A 23,922-nucleotide genomic window follows, 5' to 3' on the forward strand; every position below is an offset into this window, starting at 1 on the left:
TGGGGGTAGATAGATAGATGTGGTGTATGTGGAGAGAGAAAGAGGGAGAGAGAGAACCCCATTGGCTTTAAGCCCTTTTACATTTTATGGGACTTTTCTGTAATCTCAGCTCCTTGAACTTTTTCGTGGTCCAAAGCAAACAACAACCCTGGAACCCATGTACACAGAGAATGGTCGTGTAGGAAGGAGCCCAGGGAAGCCAAATCAGATTCAGCTGTGTCATTGACTACAAGCCGGCCAGTGTGTTGCAGTTGGATTTTCCCCGCTGACCCAGTGGCAGGCCACTCCGCTTCTATTAGGGCCCTGGGATGGGACGTAGGTGAGCGGGAGGGCCTGGGTTCCCCTACCCCCGGCAACCCAACGTCAGGAGTGGTAGCCTCCCCACCTGGTTGTCAGGAGGCCTGCATTGGTCTGGCTCCGACCTGAATCCGGATGCCAGACAGTTGTGCTGACTCTCCCACCAGAGAGGTAACCTCCCTCAGACTGCCACAGCTCTGCTGGACTGTAGGCCAGAGCCCCCCTACTTGCTTGCTGCCCCACCCTGATCAGTGGCCAGGCAAATGGACCTTCTGTTGCTCTGCCTGCCTGCCTGTAGACCACAGCCCTTTCTCGATTGCCGCCCCGCCCTGATTGAGGGCTCTGGGCAAAACCCCAGGCTGCAGGCCTTGATAAAGGCCTACTATAGCAGGTTGGCTACCCCGGTCCTGCCTGAGAGGTTTAAAACAGCCCTGGAAGAGGGCTGGGGCAAAGGGAAAAGCTACTGGGCTGATTGGGGAAGTAGCCACAGCTGGGCCATGCCCCAATCAGGCCCCAGCTGGCCTGTATAAGAAGGCTGGGAGCCAGGAGCTCAAGAGTCTCTCTCTGAGTGCAGAGAGAGAAGGGCCTGGCTGCAGGGAGCTAGACAGGGTACCTGAGTGGAGCAGGGCTGGGGAAAGGCTGAGGAGCTGGGGAGCTCCAGCCTGGATAGCCCCAGGCTGTGGCCTGGTAATAGGCCAAGGGGTACTGGGGGTTGCAGAGGGCAGCCCAGGGCTAGGCCAAGGCAGCAGGTCCGAACCCAACCTTGCTGATGATGAGTGGCCTATACTGCAGTCTGCCCCAGAGAGTGGGGGCTAGCTGGTGACTGGCAGTGGCCTTATCCTGAGGTGAGGTGGGGTTAGTGGGTGGGGGTTCCCCTGGGAGGGGAGACCTAGCGTGTGTGGGTACTGCCAGGGGGCAGCACGGGAGGGACACGGGAGCCTGAGTGCAGAGGACAGGCGAATCACTGGCCTGCAGAGGGCGCTCCAGAGGCTGGAGAGCTAATTCCCTGGACGACCAGCAGGAGGCGCCGCAGGGGTGAGTCCGGATACTCTTACATATGGTGGAGAATGCGGGTATAGCGGTCCACCCGTGACACAAGGGGCCAAGACAAGGACTGTGGACTATTGCCCAGTGCAGAGACTTGAGAACCGAAGGTGGAGAAAACCATGAAGGACTATTATTAGAGAGCCCGTGTGGCCCGTCTCGCCGAGCAGCAAGCCAGGCTGCTCCAGCTGCTGCCGGGGAGGGCACAAGGACCTCATTGGGGGCCAGGCACCTTGGGCAGGAGGCCGGTGCCAAGGTCAAAGAACTGTTGGGCCTGTGGGGAACCAGGACACTTGAAGAGGGTGTGCCCTCACAGGGCCCAGGCGAGCCTTGAAGGAAGGGCTGTGCCAGAGACAGACCATGGACCGACTCGAGTGCCCCCTGTGAAGCCAACAGGGGTGCTCCAATTGTGTTGGGCCTGTGGGGAGCCAGGGCACAAGAAGGGGGAGTGCCCTCACGGAACTCGCAGGGCCCAGGCTAGCCCTGAGGTGGGCAGGGGTGAGCACTGGCTGTGCCTCCTCTGCCACAAGGGTGCCGGGGAAAGCGGCCTAGCCCCCAGAGACGGAGGGGGAGGCCAGAGGATCAGGCTGGGTCTGAGACTGCCCCGAAGGAGGGGGTGGTGACGACCAGGGCCCCACAGAGGGGATTGTCAGGGGCAGGGAGGCCCCAGACAAACCTGTGATCCCATGGGGGAGCTGAAAAGGCAACCATGGTTACCCAAACTATGGAGGAAGGGAGCAGGCTGCTCCTTGCACTGGACAGCCTGCGAGCAGAGAGGGATTTCCTGCGGGCCCAGCTGAGAGGAATGCTGGGGCGTTAGGGATAGACACCCTACCCCCCAGGTGGAGGGGATCTTGAGGTGGGGGGTGTGTAGCAGGGTGGCTACCCCACTCCTGCCTGAGGGGTTTAAAACAGCCCTGGCAGAGGGCTGGGGCAAAGGGAAAAGCTACTGGGCTGATTGGGGAAGTAGCCACAGCTGGGCCATGCCCCAATCAGGCCCCAGCTGGCCTGTATAAGAAGGCTGGGAGCCAGGAGCTCAAGAGTCTCTCTCTGAGTGCAGAGAGAGAAGGGCCTGGCTGCAGGGAGCTAGACAGGATACCTGAGTGGAGCAGGGCTGGGGAAAGGCTGAGGAGCTGGGGAGCTCCAGCCTGGATAGCCCCAGGCTGTGGCCTGGTAATAGGCCAAGGGGTACTGGGGGTTGCAGAGGGCAGCCCAAGCCAAGGCAGCAGGTCCGAACCCAACCTTGCCGATGATGAGTGGCCTATACTGCAGTCTGCCCCAGAGAGTGGGGGCTAGCTGGTGACTGGCAGTGGCCTTATCCTGAGGTGAGGTGGGGTTAGTGGGTAGGGGTTCACCTGGGAGGGGAGACCTAGCGTGTGTGGGTACTGCCAGGGGGCAGCACCCAGAGCAAGGGGCACCAGGGTCCTGGGAAGGACACGGGAGCCTGCGTGCAGAGGACAGGCGGATCACTGGCCTGCAGAGGGTGCTCCAGAGGCTGGAGAGCTAATTCCCTGGATGACCAGCAGGAGGCGCCGCAGGGGTGAGTCCGGATACTCTTACACCTACAAAAGGTACTCGGGCTGCAGAGGGGCACCCGAGAGATAGGCAGAGGCAGCTGGTCCAACCCCCCTTGCCGATGATGCGTGGTTTCTATACTGCAGTCCACCCCAGTGAGCGGGGGCTAGACAGTGACTGGCAGTAGCCACTGAGGCAAGGTGTGGTTAGAGGGTTGGGGGTTCCCCTGGACACCCAGATAGTGGGTTACTGCCGGGGGCAGGACCCTGACGTAGAGGGGCACCGGGGTCTGGGAGGTACACCGGGACCAGCGGCAGGCGAGACACCAGCCTGTAGAGGGCACTTAGAGGCCAGAAGAGATCATCCCTCACCCTTGCCCTGTGACACAGACTCTCTCTCTTTGCTCGGTCTGACTGCAGGCCTGAACCATTAACACTGAGCTAATTTTCCCCTGAACCAAGGTATCCCAGAAGTATCATAGCGAGGGGCGTTGTCTAGGGTGACCAGATGACAGGAACAAAATATCGGGACACAAGTGTGTGTGTGTGTGTGGGGGGGGCACTGGCGGAGCAAAAAAACCCCAAAAACTGAGTGCTGCCGGTGTAAGGACACAAACAGCTCCCTCTCCCAATTCCCTACTGTGGCCCAGTGCTGCCGGCAGTCGGGGGTGGGGGCTGAGAACAGCCGAGTGCTGCGGGCAGTCAGAGGAGATTATGCACCCTTCCTTAGGTATGCATACCTTCAGCCTCTGGTTTTTAGGAGCTGTGGGGGGGGGGACCAACGGAGAACAGCTGAGTGCTGCTGGCAGTCAGAGGAGAAGGAAAAAAAAAAAAAGCCGAGAACAGCTGAGTGCTGCCGGCGGAGAAAAAAAAAAAAAAAGCGGAGTGCAGCGTCGCGACCGAAGGTCAATCGGGACGCGGGACAAACACCTAAATATCGGGACGGTCCCGATTTTATCGGGACGTCTGGTCACCCTAGCGTTGTCTCCTGCCCAGACGGACGGGGAGGGAGCTGCAAACCCCTTACAGCTTCTCTTTCTAGTCTTTCATACTTTTTCTCTAAATATGTCAAAACATAAGCACGCAACCTTCCCCCGGCCAAACACAGAAAAATGGGGATGGCGCCGGCAATGGGGATGGGGTGTGGTAACCTGTCAAAAACTATATGGTGATCGAAGCTATCGAGCGGTTACCTACTCACATGGGGTAGTCAGGGAGGGGTAGTACCTCTGATGGGGGAGCAGTCGTACTCCTAGGAGTAGCTCATCCACTTTGGTCCCCACTTGACAATACCCAGCTCTCACCTGTGGCTCCAAGTAGCTGTCAGCATGCGACAGCGGCCACACCCCGGAGACCATCTCGACTGGCGGCTAAACCAGGTGAGGGTAGCCGATGAGTATGAGACTCTCTGTGAGTTAGGGCCTGTCTACCCATTGCATGCGAAGGCTGGATCTGGCTGACTGAGGCAACCTGGTTCAATGGTCAGGAAGGCGATGACAGCAAGCGTTGTGGAACGCTTAAGAGCACGACAAGACACGTAGGCGTCCTGGTCATCCACTGCGCCCTGCCCTATCTCCAGCCGTCTCGACTTCTGTCTTGCCACTGGATACAGATAGGAACTGGGAAGAGAGTGAGGCTGACGTCACACAACTCTCCCTCACTTTAATCCAATTCATGCGCAAGTCTCGACATAATATCATATCATATTACATCATATCAAATCCTGTGGCGATGGGCGAGCGACGAAGCAGCAGGTGTGGATACACGGAGCTGTAGCCGCGGACCTGCACATAGGCGGCTCAGGCATAATGGTCGTTCCTCACTGACCGAAGCAGCAGTGGAGCTCGGCAACTTCTTGAGCGACTGAGCAGCCCTATTCAGGATTGCACTGCTCACCTCCGTAGAATGAGGAGGGGGCTAGAAAAGGTGCCTTAAACATTGCCTGCTTCACCTTACCCTAGCCAGCATACCGCGGCTGGCGGGGATCCCACAAAAGCGGTCGTATAAAAACAAAACTTAGAGTGACGCCGATCATGGAATGTGCACACGTTACTGGACAACATCACGGCAGATAGACCGGAGAGAAGAACAGCACTTGTCGCTAGAGAGCTCGCACGCTACAACATTGACATTGCAGCCCTTAGCGAAACTCGCCTTGCTAATGAAGGACAGCTGTCCGAGTCAGGCTGTGGCTATACATTCATTCACACAGGTAGTAATACCTCTGAGGCGAGGCGTATTGCTGAGGCTGAAAAAAAGCGTGAGCTGCGCAAGTCCAGAGCTGCTTGTACATCATCGACAGTGCCATTACATGTCTGCCCGACATGTGACAGGACGTTCCACGCTCGAATCGGACTGATCAGTCATCTTCGGACGTACAGAGCCCGGTCATCGAAAGAATGAGTGGTTGAGGTCTTCATCGATAACGATGGAAGAACATCACTCACATGCAATCTCCCACCCTGTACATAGCAATCCTCTGTTTCATTTTGATGTACTTTAATGCTTTTATTCATTTTATTGATTAAATAATTGTAATTACAGTAATACATCCAGGTATAAAAGATCTACACATCTTGTCCTGTACACAGAACACAGACCGCTCCAATGGATCCCGCAACCCATACAGCGAGAAAGCCGTAGCAAGCGTTAACATCTCCAAAATCCTATCCGGGCAGGAAAATGCACCTGCTGTTTGCAACACTTCTATAGTATAGACACAGGGTGAGGGCTAGACAAAGTGACCACGGTTAGTCCTGCTCCATCTCTACTGTCTGGGTTTCCATCTACAGCTGTTCACACTGGAAATGCAGGACGGGGTAAGGTTAGCCCATCACCAAAAGAACCTTAATGTAAAGCAGTGCTCCTGCCAGTGCCTGGTGGGGATCATGCAGACAGACTACACCCCAGGCTGGGCATTGTCCCAGGGTAAAGCAGGGCTGTAGTGGAAGGTGGAGGAGCCCCTGGACGAACAGGGTGAGGCATGGGACAATTCAGCTAAGAGTTGCAGGGCTGGGCACCAGAAGAATCGCTGGGTGGAACTTTGGGGTATGGCAGGGAGGGGTGGAACGAGCCCCGCTCTAGGTCAGTCCCAGTGCCAATGGCCCACTGCCTTTGAAGAGGCCACCGATGAAGGCCATTTGTCCTACTCCCCTGGGTCCCACAACCCAGCTCTGCCAGAGAGAAACTTTGCCTTGGAATCTTAAAGCAAGTGACTTTGTTTCTAGGGCTGAAGGGGGTGGTGGCATGGGAGACGCTGTCAGCTCAGAGAAAAAAACTGACCCTTGTGCTCTTTGGGGGATCGTACCTGAAATGGGGGTCAGCGGGAGGTGGAAGGGCTGAGTGTAAAGGACCAGGAAGGAAACAGGGTCCTGGGAGAGAGGCAGTGCTGGGACACCCCGTTGCTCATGAGACTCCACCTTCCGAGTAGTGTGGCCCCAGGTCTGTAACCCTTATGCTGGGGAGTGCTGCCAAGCAAAGTCTCCTGCTGCAGGCCCACAGCCCTGCCCAACATAAGGGCTGCAGAACAGGGCCCTCAGAATGGGGGTTACTACTGTGTCCTGAGGAGCATAAGGGATGGGACCTGTCGGAACCACAGGCTTCCCCCAAGGCTTTGGGGGCTAAAGGAGTCGGCTTCTGAAGTGGATACTGTGCCCTGTCACCAGTGATTAGTAGGAACCGGGCTAGCACTCTGGCTCTACGGTGCTAACAGCTAATTGGGGGCCTGAAAGGGGTGAGCCGTGGGGTGCTAGACCTTAGTCAGCCCTGCCCCTGCAGCACATATGGTAGCAGATGGGACAGAGTGAGTCCCAGCTCCAGGAGGGTACCACAGCCAGTGCTGCGAACGGGGCTCCATGCACCCTGCTGTTGCTAGGCTGGGGTCAGCAGCACACAAGTCCTCTCTGTATTTCGGTACCGGCCGGCAGATCCCAGCTCTGCTGAACGACGAAGTGTGGAGAGGGACCTGCAGCCGCTTGCAGAAGGAATGAGACCCCAGGCACCCAGGAGGTGCAGAGGCCAGCAGCAGGATGCAGGTGGCAGGATCCCTCTCGCACATCCAGGATCTGGGGCTGCTGAACGGGCTGCGGGACAGATTGGAATGATCCCGTTGAGTCTCTCAGCTTGGGGTCCTCCCCGTGGCTGGCAAGGCCATGTCCCGAAGCACTGCCTGGCCACGCCCTGGTCAGCAGAAAGCCTTCTGCATCATGGAAACCCGGCGTGGGACTGGACGGGAACGACGCCCCCTAGCCATGGAAGCGGGCAGTTCACAAAGCCCCAGCTGAGACGCCGTCACCCCAGAGTCCTGGAAACTGGAGCACACACAGGCCAGGCCGCTCCCAGCTCTTCACAGCCAGGGAGAGGGGCTGGGGCCTGGGCCCGCCAGGGAGCCTGACAGTCGCCCTGGCTCCGGCCTTTCCAGTGCCTAGGTCGGGCCGTTCAGCAATCTTCTCCGGCTCCAGAGCTTCACTGTCAGGTCGCTGGGGAAGGAAGAGAGAGAGGAAGTGAGGCTGGAGGCCGCCCCCGCCCCAGCTGGGAGAGGCAGCACAGCGAGTACAATCAGCTATGGGCCATGCCCTGCCTCCAACTCCCCCGCCCCCAAATGCATCACGCTGCAGCCCAGGAGAGCAAGGCCGCTGTGCCCCAGGCGGGCGGGCACCGGCGCAAGGAGGGAGCAGATGCGCCCAGCTTCCCGCCAGCGGGATAATCCCCCAGAGCGCCAGTAACAGGGCACTCTGCCAGTAATGCAGGCTCAGCCAGTGGCACCTCACTGGCAGTGGCCAGTGACGCAGTGGGGGGTGGGGATGGGGCGGGGATCCCCCCAGCAGTGGCCCAGGAGGAGCAGTAGTCAGATGGGCAAACCCCCGAGCTGGCCACTGAATCCAATCACCTGGGGGACGGGGCGGGGGGGGGCAAGAGGACAGTCTCCTCTTGCAAAGAGCTCTACATGGGGGGAAAATCCAAAAGAATCTCATACTGTTAAGAAGCAGCTGAGACCAGAGCGGAGAGAGAAGAGACAGAGAAAGAAAAGGAGAGAGAGCCAGAGGGGGTGAGAGCCAGAGAGAGCAGGAGGAGGGTCAAGGCAGGCTAGCGGCACGCCCCTTTATGGCAAGGACGCGGTGAGGAAGGCAGGGGGTGAGCCCAGGCACGTAAGTCCATAGCTTTACCTGGCAGTCACTGCGGCACAGAGAGAAACAGAGGGGGGGGGGCGGGGGAGGGAAGAGAAAGGAAAGGAGAAAAGGGACATGGTCGGAAAAGAGGAGATCAGAGACGGTGCCAGAGACATTGTGAACCCGGGGCCCTCTCTGGGGGCCAGGGCTGTGCACAGGGGCTGGGGAGCAGAAGGAGGGGGCGGTGGTGCTCTCACTGGAGATGCACAAGGCACCGTCGAGGAGGAGCTGGTGCCTGGCTGGCAGGAAGTCCGTTTTCTGCGCTGAGGGTAGCAGGGCCAGCAGCACCAGGTCTGGCTAGTCCCGGCACATCAAAGGAGCTGGCAAGAGCTTCCCAAAAGCATGGCGGGGCAGAGCAGGACCAGCGCTTGGCATAACTGGATGGGGCAGAAGAGCCTCACTGTGGGGCGACCGAACAATGGCTGAGAGATGGAGGAGACGAGAGGCTAGATGGGGAGGGGTTGGGGGCCCTGCAGCCGACTGCTGCCCCACACCAAACCGCCTGCAGCCCGGCTCCGGCGCTGTTCCCATCCCTCACTCCCAGCGCCATTCCAGGCCCTGCCACATGCGGGGAGCAACAGTGGGTTTGGAGAGCTCCTGCAGCTCTGCTGCACTGGGGTGAGTTGGGGGTCAGACCTCCCTCCCCCATGCCGCAGGGGCCTAGCCCAGCCTACTGCCCTCACCTGGAAGCAGTGAATATGTGCTTGGAATTGGTGCAGATGGCATTGATGGGGCTGTCGTGGCCCTTGATCTCCCCAACGGGCGTGAAGTTCTCCACGTTCCAGACCTTCGGCTGCTGCTCTATCCCAGACCCACTGGAGGCCGTCCCCGCACTGCTGCGCGCCACCACTGACCTGTAGAGCCAGGCACTGCGGCCTGTGGGGCCCGGAGATCAGACAGCCACACTCACCGGGGTCAGAAATAGGGACAATGCCAAGCGCTATCTACCCCCAGACCAACCTGTCCCCCTTCCCCATAGGCCACTGAACCCTTTAACCGCAGCAGGTGGGGCCCAGCCCTATAGAACTGGCTACCGTGCGTTGCCCACGGCTGTAAACTGCCTTCGGGACCCACCCTGCCAGCCACTGTCGTTTGCAACCCCCGGGGCTCTTCCATTGCCTGGAGGCCCCATGTGCAACGTAGGGATGGGGTCCCTGTGTCTGCCCTCTGATCCTCTGCCCCCAGGACGGCGGGAGCACGCTCCAGACTGGACAGTGACTCTCCAGCAGGTTCTAAGTCCTCGCTCCAGAACCTGGCACTGGCCCTTGAAATGGCACGCTGCGGGTCTAGCCCATCTCTCTGCCCCCCGCCCAGCAGCAGGGCCTTCCTGCTCGTCCCCCTCCGTACCTGGAGGAGCTACTGCTGCTCCAGGTCCCACTTCTTGATCCCCTTGTCCCCGGAGCCGCTGAAGAGCACGTCGCCCTGGATGGCCAGACACTCGATGCCGTCGTAGTGCGGGGGCTCAAAGTTATGGGTGGGGCCGACGTTCCCCACCACGCTGTCCGCAATCTCAAACATCTGCAAGGCAACAGCCCGGAGGGCAGCTGCTGTGAACCCCGGTGGCAAAGGAGACCAGTCGCTCTCAGGTCATTAGGCCAGCAACAACCCTTTCAACAAGGCAGGGGGATGGCGAGAGCGTCCGACCACACAGCTACCACTGGGATGCTGAGCCACGGCCCAGTGAAATGAGACAGGGATGGATTGGCAGCGGCAGGGTTCTGCCTGCTTACGCCACGCTGGGATCCTTGGGCAGAGGCCATGTGGGGACACGATGGCTCAGCACTAGGGCTGAGATACAGGTCGCGGGTTCAAACCTCGCCCGGCTCAGCTGGGACTGGAAATCTCCACCTCCTCCAATGGTTTGGTGGCCAACGTGCGGGCGCAGCTCAGCATCCGGCTGGCAGGGGGCCACGTTGCAAAGACAAAATAGCCTCCTTGGCAGCAGGTTCAGCAGAGGCATCCAGTCTTGACTTCAAGGCATAACAGATGGAGAATCCACCATGCTCCTTGGTAGTTTGCTCCAGTGGTTTTTTCCATCTTTACTATTCGAAATTTGTGCTTTACTTCCAATTTGAATTTGTCTGGCTTTAAACTCTCAGTCATTCATTCTTGGTATATCTTTTTCTCCCCACCATTCAACTCTTTAGGCTGGCTGCATTCTTTATAGTGCCACAGGTGCATACAGTTCTTTATGGTGTGTGGAATGCTTTACAATAAGTTGGATGATCCACCAAATAATGGAACCCCTTGCCTTAAGGGCCTACAGTTTAAATGCACATGTGGTCACAATACAGCTCAAGTCTACCTACCTAAATATGTACAAGTCACCATGGTATCTAGGCACAACACAGAAGGCCTTTTATTTGTAAGTAGAGGATGATGCTTATTTGACTATAGGCTGTTCCAGACATACTAACCATTATGTAATGAGCTCACTACACTAACAAAATCAGTTAAATTAATTAAGAAACAAGGAATAAGCCAGCTAAAGTAATCATAAAATATATTTTGTTTTGTTAAAGTTGAATGACCAACAACGCTGTTGCTAATGGGAACAAATGTCGTTTATGACTGTAAAAGCCAAGTCACAGAAGAAACAAAAATTCCTAGCAAAGAATGGCCTGCACTGTACTGGTCAGATTGGGTGATTGTAACAGTCCCTTCTGGCTGAATGACTCCAGTCCAGCCTGAAAGATCTTGTGTCCGAGCCACGTGTCCCTTCCTGCTCCTCTGCCCCTTTCCTCTCTGGTTTTCTGTGTCCGCTCCTCCCTCTCTACCCCGCTAGCTTGGATGCAATAACAACACTCCACTCTCTGACTCTGCTGCTGCCTCTCTCATCCGGGATTTTTTCTCCCGTAATCCTGCTAATTTTCTGTCCCTAGGTCTGACGACAGCGATTCCTCTGTCTCGGTGGTGCTGAGGTACATACAACTTTCTATTGATTAGAACTCTCTGGCTTCTCGCATTTCCCTCCCCCTGCCCTGCATGCTGAATCCGTGCTGGCCAAACTCTGGGCCTTGCTTCTTTGCTAAATCTATTGGGACTCTGTCCTGGTGCTGCTCTTGCTCGCTGTGTGTCCCTCTTTCCTTCTCTCTGCTTCCCCGCATGGCCCTGGCATGCCATGTCCGGCTGTGGAAGTCCCTTTCTGCCTCTGGTCTCCAGTGCCTTAAGGTCTGAGCCATCGTCTTGAAATGCAGTGCTGGGTGTTTAAGCGGATAGCGTACGGTGCTTTCACTGAATGGGGGCAGCTGCATGCTCTATTCTGCCTCGAGGGCAGGGCGGGTAGTGATGATATCTTGCGCTGTGTCTGGCCTAGCTGCAAGAGGCAGGGCAGGCCAGTTGTTGGAGCTGGTGGATGCTTGGAGGGTCCAGGTTATGATGCTTTTTTTTTGGGTCTTCTCTCGCATCTTCAGTTCAGACATCTCAAAGCACTTGACAAACGTGGCTTCAGCCTCCCAGCACCCATGGCGAGGCTGGTCAGGATTGTTATCCCTGTCTTGTGCCTCGGTTTCCCCATCTGCAAAGAGTAAACACCTGGGGTGCAGCCTCTTGGCACCGAGGATCCTGTGGCTGCTGCTGAGGCCTGTGCAGCCTCCCAGATATATTAGAGCAGCCTTGGGGTTGCTCTAACTCACTGCAACCTCCCAAAGGGCTGCTTGTCGGCTATGCCACAACCCAGAGTTCCCCTAATGGGGTGTGCTAAGGCCCTGGCTCTGCCCCCAGCATGCCTGGGTTTGCAACACGAGCCACATAGAACCAATTACACTAGCCCAAGGCAGTGTCTGTGCCAGGACAACTCTCCTTCCCCCATTCCCTGCACATCAAAAGGGCCAGGCTGGCAGAGGAGCATCTCCCCACTGGCCTTTGGGTGCCTATTTGAGACACCGTGGGCCTGACTCTGACACCCTGAGCACCATCAGCTGGAGTAGTGGGTGCTCAGCGCCCCTCAAAAAATCCATTCCAACCATGCCACAAATGTGCTGTGTGACCCTGGGCTAGCCCTTTCCCCTCCCTTTGCCTCAGTGTCCCCACCTGTAATCCAACCCTGCTGGGAGGAGGGGAGGTGCTTAGAGATCCTGGCTGGGAAGCTACTTTGGGGCTATCAACCCTCTCCATGATGGGCTCTTCCACCTGGGCTCTTTTCTCAGGGGTGTCGATTCTCATGTGCTCAGCGCCCTAGAACCTCCCTCTGAACTCTGCTCACAGCCCCATTGGCTGTTGCTGGGGCAAAGCCTAGAACTGGTTTGAGACAGGATTGTCTCCTGGCCAGGAAGCCAGGATTCCTGGGTTCTCTCCCTGTTCTCGGGGGATTGAGAACTCCTAGGCTCTGTTCCCAGCTCTGCCATTGATTCGCCACATGACCTGTTAAAAATCCCTTCCCGATCTGCCAAAGCAGGGTGAAGCTCATTGCAAAACCGGAGTGGGTCAGATGGAGAGAGGGCGCTTCCCCCCCCCCCGCTGGCCACGGGGTGGTGCCCTTATGCCCCACATAGCACGGCTGGAGCAGGGCCCCAGTTTGTTCAAGCCTGGAGGTTCTGGGGGTTGGGTCCGGAGCCAGCCTGTCCCTGCTAGTCTCTGACTCCACAGGGGATGGGGCAGCGTGTGCCATGCAGCAGTCTGGACTCTATTGGCTTCGGGATCTTGCCTGGATGGGGCACAGGGGCCACCCACAGCTCTCACGGCGGGAGGGGGGTAGCTCATCTGTGCCAGCAGCGAGATGGCCAGGGGGTGAAGCCCGTTTCCTTTCCAAGCCCCAGCCCCAAGCCAAGGCAGGGTCTGCACAAGTCCCTGAGCCCTTAGCACCAATGGGGTGTGACCTGCCCCCGGGGGGCCCGTCTGGGGAGCAGGCTGCCCAGCAGCTTCTGTCTGTGGTTTGCTTTGCTCCGGAGCCCCACTAGCAGGCCCTGGCAGCCTCGTGGGGCGGGATCTGGCTTCGTCCTGGGTCACCCAGCCAGCGCCCCCCTGCTGACGCCCTTGCTCTCTCTCTCCCACGGAAGGGGCCTCATTAACCCCGTGGGCGGTGCCAGGAGCACCCAGACGGCCCCGCTGCAGTGCATCTCCGTGGCGGAAGGACACTCCAAGCCCGTTCTCCGCGTGGACGCCACCAACGAGCCGCTCTTCTCCGGATCCAAAGGTGCGCGCCTCAGGGGCGGGCCGGCTGCTGAGCTCTGGGTGTGAGCATTGGGGAGTGAGCCTGTTACCCAGGGGAGGGGCTGAGCCACCCCAAACTGCGGGGGCAGGACAGGAGCCTCTTGCTCAGACGGCACCGGCCTGCCTGAAAGCCACAACGGGCCAGTGCAGTTCTGGGTCCCCCCAGCAGAGGGCAGCAATGCTGCACGAGTCATTAGTTCTGAACAGCTGTGTGGTGACATCCCTGAAGCGAGTTGTTGGGGCCTCTGCCCGGTTCCTAGTGGCTGGATGTTCACCTCGCACCTGGCACTAATAGACCCTCCCCCCGTTGGCAGGTCTGGCGGAGGTGCCAGGGGCTGGATGGGCCACAGGGACTGAGCTCCCCTGGGGCACTCGTGGGAGCAGGGGGACGCGGGGGGGAGGGAGGGAGGAAGCCATGGGGATCCTTTGCTGAGGACAGGAAGGGTCCCGCAGTGTCATGTGCTCCTGCCTCCTCCCGCAGACCGGAGCTGCAAAATGTGGAACCTGGTGACGGGCCAGGAAAACGCCTCGCTAAAGGGCCACCCCAATAATGTGGTGTCCATCAAGTACTGCAGCCACTCAGGGTTGGTCTTCACTGTCTCCACCTCCTACATCAAGGTGTGGGATATCCGGGATTCGGCCAAGTGCGTCCGCACCCTCACGTAAGTACCTGACGCACCGAGGCTGCCCTGTGGGCCTGGCCAAGCTCGACGCGCTGCCCTGCCAGCGTTCTGCACTCAGGGCAGCATTGCAAAGGCCAGGCGGCCGGGCTGGTCTGCAGGGCTGAGTCTAGGAATGCTGCAATGCAGGTCGTTCTAGCCTGGCCTGGCTCGTGGAGGCTCCGTGGCTTGGTGCTCTGCTCTCAGGGAAGTTGCTCCTCTCGTCTGTTTCGGGGGGCACCGTGCACCCTACAGTTGCTTTGATCAGGGATGGGTAATGACCCATCTGCAGCTGCCAGCACCGTTTCCAGACCCCAGCGAATCAGCCCCTCTCTCTGGTGCCCAGCCACAGACTGAGACTTCTCTTTTAGGCCTCCCCAATCTGACTGGCGGGAACAGGAGCGGCGCCAGGGTTTTTGGCGCCCTAGACGGGGGTCCTTCCGTGCTCCCGGTCGTCGTCGGCAATTCAGCGGTGGGGGGGTCCTTCCGTGCTCCCGGTCGTCGTCGGCAATTCAGCGGTGGGGGGGTCCTTCCGTGCTCCCGGTCGTCGTCGGCAATTCAGCGGTGGGGGGGTCCTTCCACGCTCCCGGTCTTCGGGTCACTTTAGTGGTGGGGGGCTCTGTTTTGGAGAACCTACCGTGTGCCCGCCCGGGGCTGGGTTGTTCAGAGGAGCTGGGCACTGTAGGAGTCAAGGGGAGCAGTGGGGGCTCTGCTCCTCTGAAAATGGGGTGGTCGGGGTGTCCCCCAAATTGGAGCTGCCCAGAGCTAGTCACCATTTGTGGCTGTGTGACCCTCCCCCACAGTCTCTCCCCTATGAAATGAGGCTAATGCTCATTTTTCTTCCCACTGGAGCGCTGAGGATTGATGGCAGACAAATAATTAGAGTGATGGGGGGTGAGGGGGAATCTCTTTTTTATTGGACCAGCTCCTGTGGGTGGAAGGGACAAGCTTTCAAGCCCCACCCTGGAAGAAGAGCTGAGTTTGCAGACTTGTCCCTTCCCCCCCCCACACACAGAAATTGGTCCAATCAAAGAGATTCTCTCCCCCATCTTGTGTGTCTCGTATCAGGGTTGCCAGCACGGCTTGGATTGATTAGAGCTTGGAGATCCCCTGGTCAATCCCAATGAGCAATTGTCTCCTGGGGCGGAGCCCTCTTCTCTCCTGCTGAGCTGCTTCTGTAGCTCACCAGAGTCCCCTTGTCTTGAATTCAAATCCTCGGCTGCTGCTTGATGAGAAATCGATCGGAGCTTAAAAATTCCAGCTCTCAGCCACAGTACAGATGTGGGGGGTTTGTCTCAGCCCATTACAGAGCCAGCAGCCAGCTGCAAACCCAGCATCTGGCTCTGGCTGCTGGCCTGACCCTGCCCTGGAGCTCAGGGGGCAGTTTGGGTCTTGATGGCCCCGGCTGGCAGCGTGGATCGTGGGCGCTCACTGGCTCTGCCCTGTCTCTGTGCCTGCCAGCAAATCCCCAACGCGCACAAGGACTGGGTCTGCGCCCTGGCCTTCGTCCCTGGCCGCCCCATGCTGCTGAGCGCCTGCCGCGGGGGCGTGGTGAAGGTCTGGAACATGGAGAACTTCACACCCTCCTTCTGCTCCCCAGCCCCTCCGCTCTGGTCTCAGCTGCTTCTTAACAGTATGAGATTCTTTTGGATTTTCCCCCCATGTAGAGCTCTTTGCAAGAGGAGACTGTCCTCTTGCCCCCCACCTCCCAGTCCCCCAGATGATTGGATTCAGTGGCCAGCTCGGGGGTTTGCCCATCTGACTACTGCTCCTCCTGGGCCACTGCTGGGGGGATCCCCGCCCCATCCCCACCCCCCACTGCATCACTGGCCACTGCCAGTGAGGTGCCACTGGCTGAGCCTGCGTTACTGGCAGAGTGCCCTGTTACTGGCGCCCGTAGCTGATTGTACTCGCTGTGCTGCCTCTCCCAGCTGGGGCGGGGGCGGCCTCCAGCCTCACTTCCTCTCTCTCTTCCTTCCCCAGCGACCTGACAGTGAAGCTCTGGAGCCGGAGAAGATTGCTGAACGGCCCGACCTAGGCACTGGAAAGGCCGGAGCCAGGGCGACTGTCAGGCTCCCTGGCGGGCCCAGGCCCCAGCCCCTCTCCCTGGCTGTGAAGAGCTGGGAGCGGCCTGGCCTGTGTGTGCTCCAGTTTCCAGGACTCTGGGGTGACAGCGTCTCAGCTGGGGCTTTGTGAACTGCCCGCTTCCATGGCTAGGGGGCATCGTTCCCGTCCAGCCCCACGCTGGGTTTCCATGATGCAGAGGGCTTTCTGCTGACCAGGGCGTGGCCAGGCAGTGCTTCGGGACATGGCCTTGCCAGCCACGGGGAGGACCCCAAGCTGAGAGACTCAACGGGATCATTCCAGTCTGTCCCGCAGCCCGTTCAGCAGCTCCAGATCCTGGATGTGCGAGAGGAATCCTGCCACCTGCATCCTGCTGCTGGCCTCTGCACATCCTGGGTGCCTGGGGTCTCATTCCTTCTGCAAGCGGCTGCAGGCCCCTCTCCACACTTCATCGTTCAGCAGAGCTGGGATCTGCCGGCCGGTACCGAAATACAGAGAGGACTTGTGTGCTGCTGACCCCAGCCTAGCACCAGCAGGGTTCATGGAGCCCCGTTCGCAGCACTGGCTGTGGTACCCTCCTGGAGCTGGGACTCACTCTGTCCCATCTGCTACCATATGTGCTGCAGGGGCAGGGCTGACTAAGGTCTAGCACCCCACGGCTCACCCCTTTCAGGCCCCCAATTAGCTGTTAGCACCGTAGAGCCAGAGTGCTAGCCCGGTTCCTACAATCACTGGTGACAGGGCACAGTATCCACTTCAGAAGCCGACTCCTTTAGCCCCCAAAGCCTTGGGGGAAGCCTGTGGTTCCGACAGGTCCCATCCCTTATGCTCCTCAGGACACAGTAGTAACTCCCCTTCTGAGGGCCCTGTTCTGCAGCCCTTATGTTGGGGCAGGGCTGTGGGCCTGCAGCAGGAGACTTTGCTTGGCAGCACTCCCCAGCATAAGGGTTACAGACCTGGGGCCGCACTACTCGAAGGTGGAGTCTCATGAGCAACGGGGTGTCCCAGCACTGCCTCTCTCCCAGGACCCTGTTTCCTTCCTGGTCCTTTACACTCAGCCCTTCCACCTCCCGCTGACCCCCATTTCAGGTACGATCCCCCAAAGAGCACAAGGGTCAGTTTTTTTCTCTGAGCTGACAGCGTCTCCCATGCCACCCACCCCTTCAGCCCTAGAAACAAAGTCACTTGCTTTAAGATTCCAAGGCAAGTTTCTCTCTGGCAGAGCTGGGTTGTGGGACCCAGGGGAGTAGGACAAATGGCCTTCATCGGTGGCCTCTTCAAAGGCAGTGGGCCATTGGCACTGGGACTGACCTAGAGCGGGGCTCGTTCCACCCCTCCCTGCCATACCCCAAAGTTCCACCCAGCGATTCTTCTGGTGCCCAGCCCTGCAACTCTAGCTGAATTGTCCCATGCCTCACCCTGTTCGTCCAGGGGCTCCTCCACCTTCCACTACAGCCCTGCTTTACCCTGGGACAATGCCCAGCCTGGGGTGTAGTCTGTCTGCATGATCCCCACCAGGCACTGGCAGGAGCACTGCTTTACATTAAGGTTCTTTTGGTGATGGGCTAACCTTACCCCTGTCCTGCATTTCCAGTGTGAACAGCTGTAGATGGAAACCCAGACAGTAGAGATGGAGCAGGACTAATCGTGGTCACTTTATCTAGCCCTCACCCTGTGTCTATACTATAGAAGTGTTGCAAACAGCAGGTGCATTTTCCTGCCCGGATAGGATTTTGGAGATGTTAACGCTTGCTACGCTTTCTCGCTGTATGGGTTGTGGGATCCATTGGAGCGGTCTGTGTTCTGTGTACAGGACAAGATGTGTAGATCTTTTATACCTGGATGTATTACTGTAATTACAATTATTTAATCAATAAAATGAATAAAAGCCTTAAAGAAAGGTTTCAGAGTAGCAGCCGTGTTAGTCTGTATCCGCAAAAAGAAGAACAGGAGGACTTGTGGCACCTTAGAGACTAACAATTTATTAGAGCATAAGCTTTCGTGGACTACAGCCCACTTCTTCGGATGCATATAGAAAAGCCTTAAAGTACATCAAAATGAAACAGAGGATTGCTATGTACAGGGTGGGAGATTGCATGTGAGTGATGTTCGTCCATCGTTATCGATGAAGACCTCAACCACTCATTCTTTCGATGACCGGGCTCTGTACGTCCGAAGATGACTGATAGGGTGACCAGATGTCCCGATTTTATAGGGACAGTCCCGATTTTTGGGTCTTTTTCTTATATAGGTTTCTATTACCCCCCCACACACACACACCACCTGTCCCGATTTTTCACACTTGCTGTCTGGTCACCCTAATGGACTGATCAGTCCGATTCGGGCGTGGAACGTCCTGTCACATGTCGGGCAGACATGTAATGGCACTGTCGATGATGTACAAGCAGCTCTGGACTTGCGCAGCTCACGCTTTTTTTCAGCCTCAGCAATACGCCTCGCCTCAGAGGTATTACTGCCTGTGTGAATGAATGTATAGCCACAGCCTGACTCGGACGCTGTCCTTCATTAGCAAGGCGAGTTTCACTAAGGGCTGCAATGTCAATGTTGTAGCGTGCGAGCTCTCTAGCGACAAGTGCTGTTCTTCTCTCCGGTCTATCTGCCGTGATGTTGTCCAGTAACGTGTGCACATTCCATGATCGGCGTCACTCTAAGTTTTGTTTTTATACGACCGCTTTTGTGGGATCCCCGCCAGCCGCGTATGCTGGCTAGGGTAAGGTGAAGCAGGCAATGTTTAAGGCACCTTTTCTAGCCCCCTCCTCATTCTACGGAGGTGAGCAGTGCAATCCTGAATAGGGCTGCTCAGTCGCTCAAGAAGTTGCCGAGCTCCACTGCTGCTTCGGTCAGTGAGGAACGACCATTATGCCTGAGCCGCCTATGTGCAGGTCCGCAGCTACAGCTCCGTGTATCCACACCTGCTGCTTCGTCGCTCGCCCATCGCCACAGGATTTGATATGATGTAATATGATATGATATTATGTCGAGACTTGCGCGTGAATTGGATTAAAGTGAGGGAGAGTTGTGTGACGTCAGCCTCACTCTCTCTTCCCAGTTCCTATCTGTATCCAGTGGCAAGACAGAAGTCGAGACGGCTGGAGATAGGGCAGGGCGCAGTGGATGACCAGGGACGCCTACGTGTCTTGTCGTGCTCTTAAGCGTTCCACAACGCTTGCTGTCATCGCCTTCCTGACATTGAACCAGGTTGCCTCAGTCAGCCAGATCCAGCCTTCGCATGCAATGGGTAGACAGGCCCTAACTCACAGAGAGTCTCATACTCATCGGCTACCCTCACCTGGTTTAGCCCACCGGTCGAGACGGTCTCCGGGGTGTGGCCGCTGTCACATGCTGACAGCTACTTGGAGCCACAGGTGAGAGCTGGGTATTGTCAAGTGGGGACCAAAGTGGATGAGCTACTCCTAGGAGTACGACTGCTCCCCCATCAGAGGTACTACCCCTCCCTGACAACCCCATGTGAGTAGGTAACCGCTCGATAGCTTTCATCACCATATAGTTTTTGACAGGTTACCACACCCCATCCCCATTGCCGGCGCCATCCCCATTTTTCTGTGTTTGGCCGGGGGAAGGTTGCGTGCTTGTGTTTTGACATATTTAGAGAAAAAGTATGAAAGACTAGAAAGAGAGGCTGTAAGGGGTTTGCAGCTCCCTCCCCGTCCGTCTGGGCAGGAGACAACGCTAGGGTGACCAGACGTCCCGATAAAATCGGGACCGTCCCGATATTTAGGTATTTGTCCCGCGTCCCGATTGATCGTCGGTCGGGACGCTGCACTCCGCTTTTTTTTTTTTTTTCCTCCGCTGGCAGCACTCAGCTGTTCTCGGCTTTTTTTTTTTTCTTCTCCTCTGACTGCCAGCAGCACTCAGCTGTTCTTCCTTGGTCCCGCCCCCCCCCCCCCCCCCCCCCCCCCCCCCCCCCCCGAGCTCCTAAAAACCAGAGGCTGAAGGTATGCATACCTAAGGAAGGGTGCATAATCTCCTCTGACTGCCCGCAGCACTCGGCTGTTCTCAGCCCCCGCCCCCGACTGCCAGCAGCACTGGGCCACAGTAGGGAATTGGGAGAGGGAGCTGTTTGTGTCCTTACACTGGCAGCACTCAGTTTTTTGGGTTTTTTTGTTCTGCCAGTGCCGCCCCCCCCCGCTTGTGTCCCGATATTTTCTTCCTGTCATCTGGTCACCCTAGACAACGCCCCTCGCTATGATACTTCTGGGATACCTTGGTTCAGGGGAAAATTAGCTCAGTGTTAATGGTTCAGGCCTGCAGTCAGACCGAGCAAAGAGAGAGTCTGTGTCACAGGGCAATGGTGAGGGATGATCTCTTCTGGCCTCTAAGTGCCCTCTACAGGCTGGTGTCTCGCCTGCCGCTGGTCCCGGTGTACCTCCCAGACCCCGGTGCCCCTCTACGTCAGGGTCCTGCCCCCGGCAGTAACCCACTATCTGGGTGTCCAGGGGAACCCCCAACCCTCTAACCACACCTTGCCTCAGTGGCTACTGCCAGTCACTGTCTAGCCCCCGCTCACTGGGGCGGACTGCAGTATATAAACCACGCATCATCGGCAAGGGGGGTTGGACCAGCTGCCTCTGCCTATCTCTCGGGTGCCCCTCTGCAGCCCGAGTACCTTTTGTAGGTGTAAGAGTATCCGGACTCACCCCTGCGGCGCCTCCTGCTGGTCATCCAGGGAATTAGCTCTCCAGCCTCTGCAGCACCCTCTGCAGGCCAGTGATCCGCCTGTCCTCTGCACGCAGGCTCCTGTGTCCTTCCCAGGACCCCGGTGCCCCTTGCTCTGGGTGCTGCCCCCTGGCAGTACCCACACACGCTAGGTCTCCCCTCCCAGGGGAACCCCTACCCACTAACCCCACCTCACCTCAGGATAAGGCCACTGCCAGTCACCAGCTAGCCCCCACTCTCTGGGGCAGACTGCAGTATAAGCCACTCATCATCGGCAAGGTTGGGTTCGGACCTGCTGCCTTGGCTTGGGCTGCCCTCTGCAACCCCCAGTACCCCTTGGCCTATTACCAGGCCACAGCCTGGGGCTATCCAGGCTGGAGCTCCCCAGCTCCTCAGCCTTTCCCCAGCCCTGCTCCACTCAGGTATCCTGTCTAGCTCCCTGCAGCCAGGTCCTTCTCTCTCTGCACTCAGAGAGAGACTCTTGAGCTCCTGGCTCCCAGCCTTCTTATACAGGCCAGCTGGGGCCTGATTGGGGCATGGCCCAGCTGTGGCTACTTCCCCAATCAGCCCAGTAGCTTTTCCCTTTGCCCCAGCCCTCTGCCAGGGCTGTTTTAAACCCCTTAGGCAGGAGTGGGGTAGCCACCCTGCTACACACCCCCCACCTCAAGATCCCCTCCACCGGGGGGGGGGGGTAGGGTGTCTATCCTCTCAGCTGGGCCCGCAGGAAATCCCTCTCTGCTCGCAGGCTGTCCAGTGCAAGGAGCAGCCTGCTCCCTTCCTCCATAGTTTGGGTAACCATGGTTGCCTTTTCAGCTCCCCCATGGGATCACAGGTTTGTCTGGGGCCTCCCTGCCCCTGACAATCCCCTCTGTGGGGCCCTGGTCGTCACCACCCCCTCCTTCGGGGCAGTCTCAGACCCAGCCTGATCCTCTGGCCTCCCCCTCCGTCTCTGGGGGCTCTGCCACTTTCCCCGGCGCCCCTTGTGGCAGAGGAGGCACAGCCAGTGCTCACCCCTGCCCACCTCAGGGCTAGCCTGGGCCCTGCGAGTTCCGTGAGGGCACTCCCCCTTCTTGTGCCCTGGTTCCCCACAGGCCCAACACAATTGGAGCCCCCCTGTTGGCTTCACAGGGGGCACTCGAGTCGGTCCATGGTCTGTCTCTGGCACAGCCCTTCCTTCAAGGCTCGCCTGGGCCCTGTGAGGGCACACCCTCTTCAAGTGTCCTGGTTCCCCACAGGCCCAACAGTTCTTTGACCTTGGCACCGGCCTCCTGCCCAAGGTGCCTGGCCCCCAATGAGGTCCTTGTGCCCTCCCCCGCAGCAGCTGGAGCAGCCTGGCTTGCTGCTCGGCGAGACGGGCCACACGGGCTCTCTAATAATAGTCCTTCATGGTTTTCTCCACCTTCGGTTCTCAAGTCTCTGCACTGGGCAATAGTCCACAGTCCTTGTCTTGGCCCCTTGTGTCACGGGTGGACCGCTATACCCACATTCTCCACCATATGTAAGAGTATCCGGACTCACCCCTGCGGCGCCTCCTGCTGGTCGTCCAGGGAATTAGCTCTCCAGCCTCTGGAGCGCCCTCTGCAGGCCAGTGATTCGCCTTGTCCTCTGCACTGGCCCCCGCGTCCCTCCCAGGACCCCGGTGCCCCTTGCTCTGGGTGCTGCCCCCTGGCAATACCCACACACGCTAGGTCTCCCCTCCCAGGGGAACCCCCACCCACTAACCCCACCTCACGATAAGGCCACTGCCAGTCACCAGCTAGCCCCCACTCTCTGGGGCAGACTGCAGTATAGGCCACTCATCATCGGCGAGGTTGGGTTCGGACCTGCTGCCTTGGCTTGGGCTGCCCTCTGCAACCCCCAGTACCCCTTGGCCTATTACCAGGCCACAGCCTGGGGCTATCCAGGCTGGAGCTCCCCAGCTCCTCAGCCTTTCCCCAGCCCTGCTCCACTCAGGTACCCTGTCTAGCTCCCTGCAGCCAGGCCCTTCTCTCTCTGCACTCAGAGAGAGACTCTTGAGCTCCTGGCTCCCAGCCTTCTTATACAGGCCAGCTGGGGCCTGATTGGGGCATGGCCCAGCTGTGGCTAGTTCCCCAATCAGCCCAGTAGCTGGGCCATGCCCCAATCAGCCCTCTTCCAGGGCTGTTTTAAACCTCTCAGGCAGGAGCGGGGTAGCCAACCTGCTACAGTAGGCCTTTATCTAGGCCTGCAGCCTGGGGTTTTGCCCAGAGCCCTCAATCAGGGCGGGGCGGCAATCGAGAAGGGGCTGTGGCCTACAGGCAGGCAGGCAGAGCAACAGAAGGTCCATTTGCCTGGCCACTGATCAGGGTGGGGCAGCAAGCAAGTAGAGGGGCTCTGACCTACAGTCCAGCAGAGCTGTGGCAGTCTAGGGGAGGTTACCTCTCTGGTGGGAGAGTCAGCACAACTGTCTGGCATCCGGATTCAGGTCGGAGCCAGACCAATGCAGGCCTCCTGACAACCAGGTGGGGAGGCTACCACTCCTGACGTTGGGTTGCCGGGGGTAGGGGAACCCAGGCCCTCCCACTCACCTACGTCCCATCCCAGGGCCCTAATAGAAGCGGAGTGGCCTGCCACTGGGTCAGCGGGGAAAATCCAACTGCAACACACTGGCCGGCTTGTAGTCAATGACACAGCTGAATCTGATTTGGCTTCCCTGGGCTCCTTCCTACACGACCATTCTCTGTGTACATGGGTTCCAGGGTTGTTGTTTGCTTTGGACCACAAAAAAGTTCAAGGAGCTGAGATTACAGAAAAGTCCCATAAAATGTAAAAGGGCTTAAAGCCAATGGGGTTCTCTCTCTCCCTCTTTCTCTCTCCACATACACCACATCTATCTATCTACCCCCATACACCCCCACATCTATCTATCTCCATACACCACATCTATCTATCCCCATACACCCCCTCTATCTATTTATCTATCCCCATACACCACATCTATCTATCTATCCCCATACACCCCCTCTATCTATCTAGCTACATCATCCCCCTCTATCTATCTAGCTACATACTCCCCCTCTATCTATCCCCATACACCCCATCTATCTATCTACACACTCCCCCTCTATCTATCTATCTATCTATCTATCTATCTATCCCCATACACTCCCCCATCTATCTATTTATCTATCTATCCCCATACACTCCCCCATCTATCTATCCCCATACACCCCCTCTATCTATCTATCCCCATACAGCCGCAAGGGTAAGTTCTCTTCCCCACCCCCACCCTCCCTGCCCTCCCTTCAGCTTTCTATACTTTCCTTCTCTCACTAAGCCAAAAGGATCTCTTGCTGTTTTCTATACTCT

The 23,922-nt window shown here is 57.9% G+C and overlaps 1 protein-coding gene and 1 long non-coding RNA gene across 2 annotated transcripts in view; both read left to right on the forward strand.

Annotated features, from left to right (window-relative positions):
* Nucleotides 1-23,922, forward strand: part of NDUFS2 (NADH:ubiquinone oxidoreductase core subunit S2) — a 349,529-nt gene that overhangs the window by 96,397 nt on the left and 229,210 nt on the right. The gene's annotated exons all lie outside the window — the stretch shown is intronic.
* Nucleotides 10,686-16,780, forward strand: LOC135976704 (uncharacterized). The gene is made up of 4 exons (XR_010594016.1): nucleotides 10,686-10,944; nucleotides 13,021-13,157; nucleotides 13,656-13,836; nucleotides 15,817-16,780. It is a non-coding gene; the product is annotated as an uncharacterized LOC135976704 (long non-coding RNA).

This window comes from Chrysemys picta, chromosome 20, assembly GCF_011386835.1.
Source record: "Chrysemys picta bellii isolate R12L10 chromosome 20, ASM1138683v2, whole genome shotgun sequence".
Classification (NCBI taxonomy): Eukaryota; Metazoa; Chordata; order Testudines; family Emydidae; genus Chrysemys; species Chrysemys picta.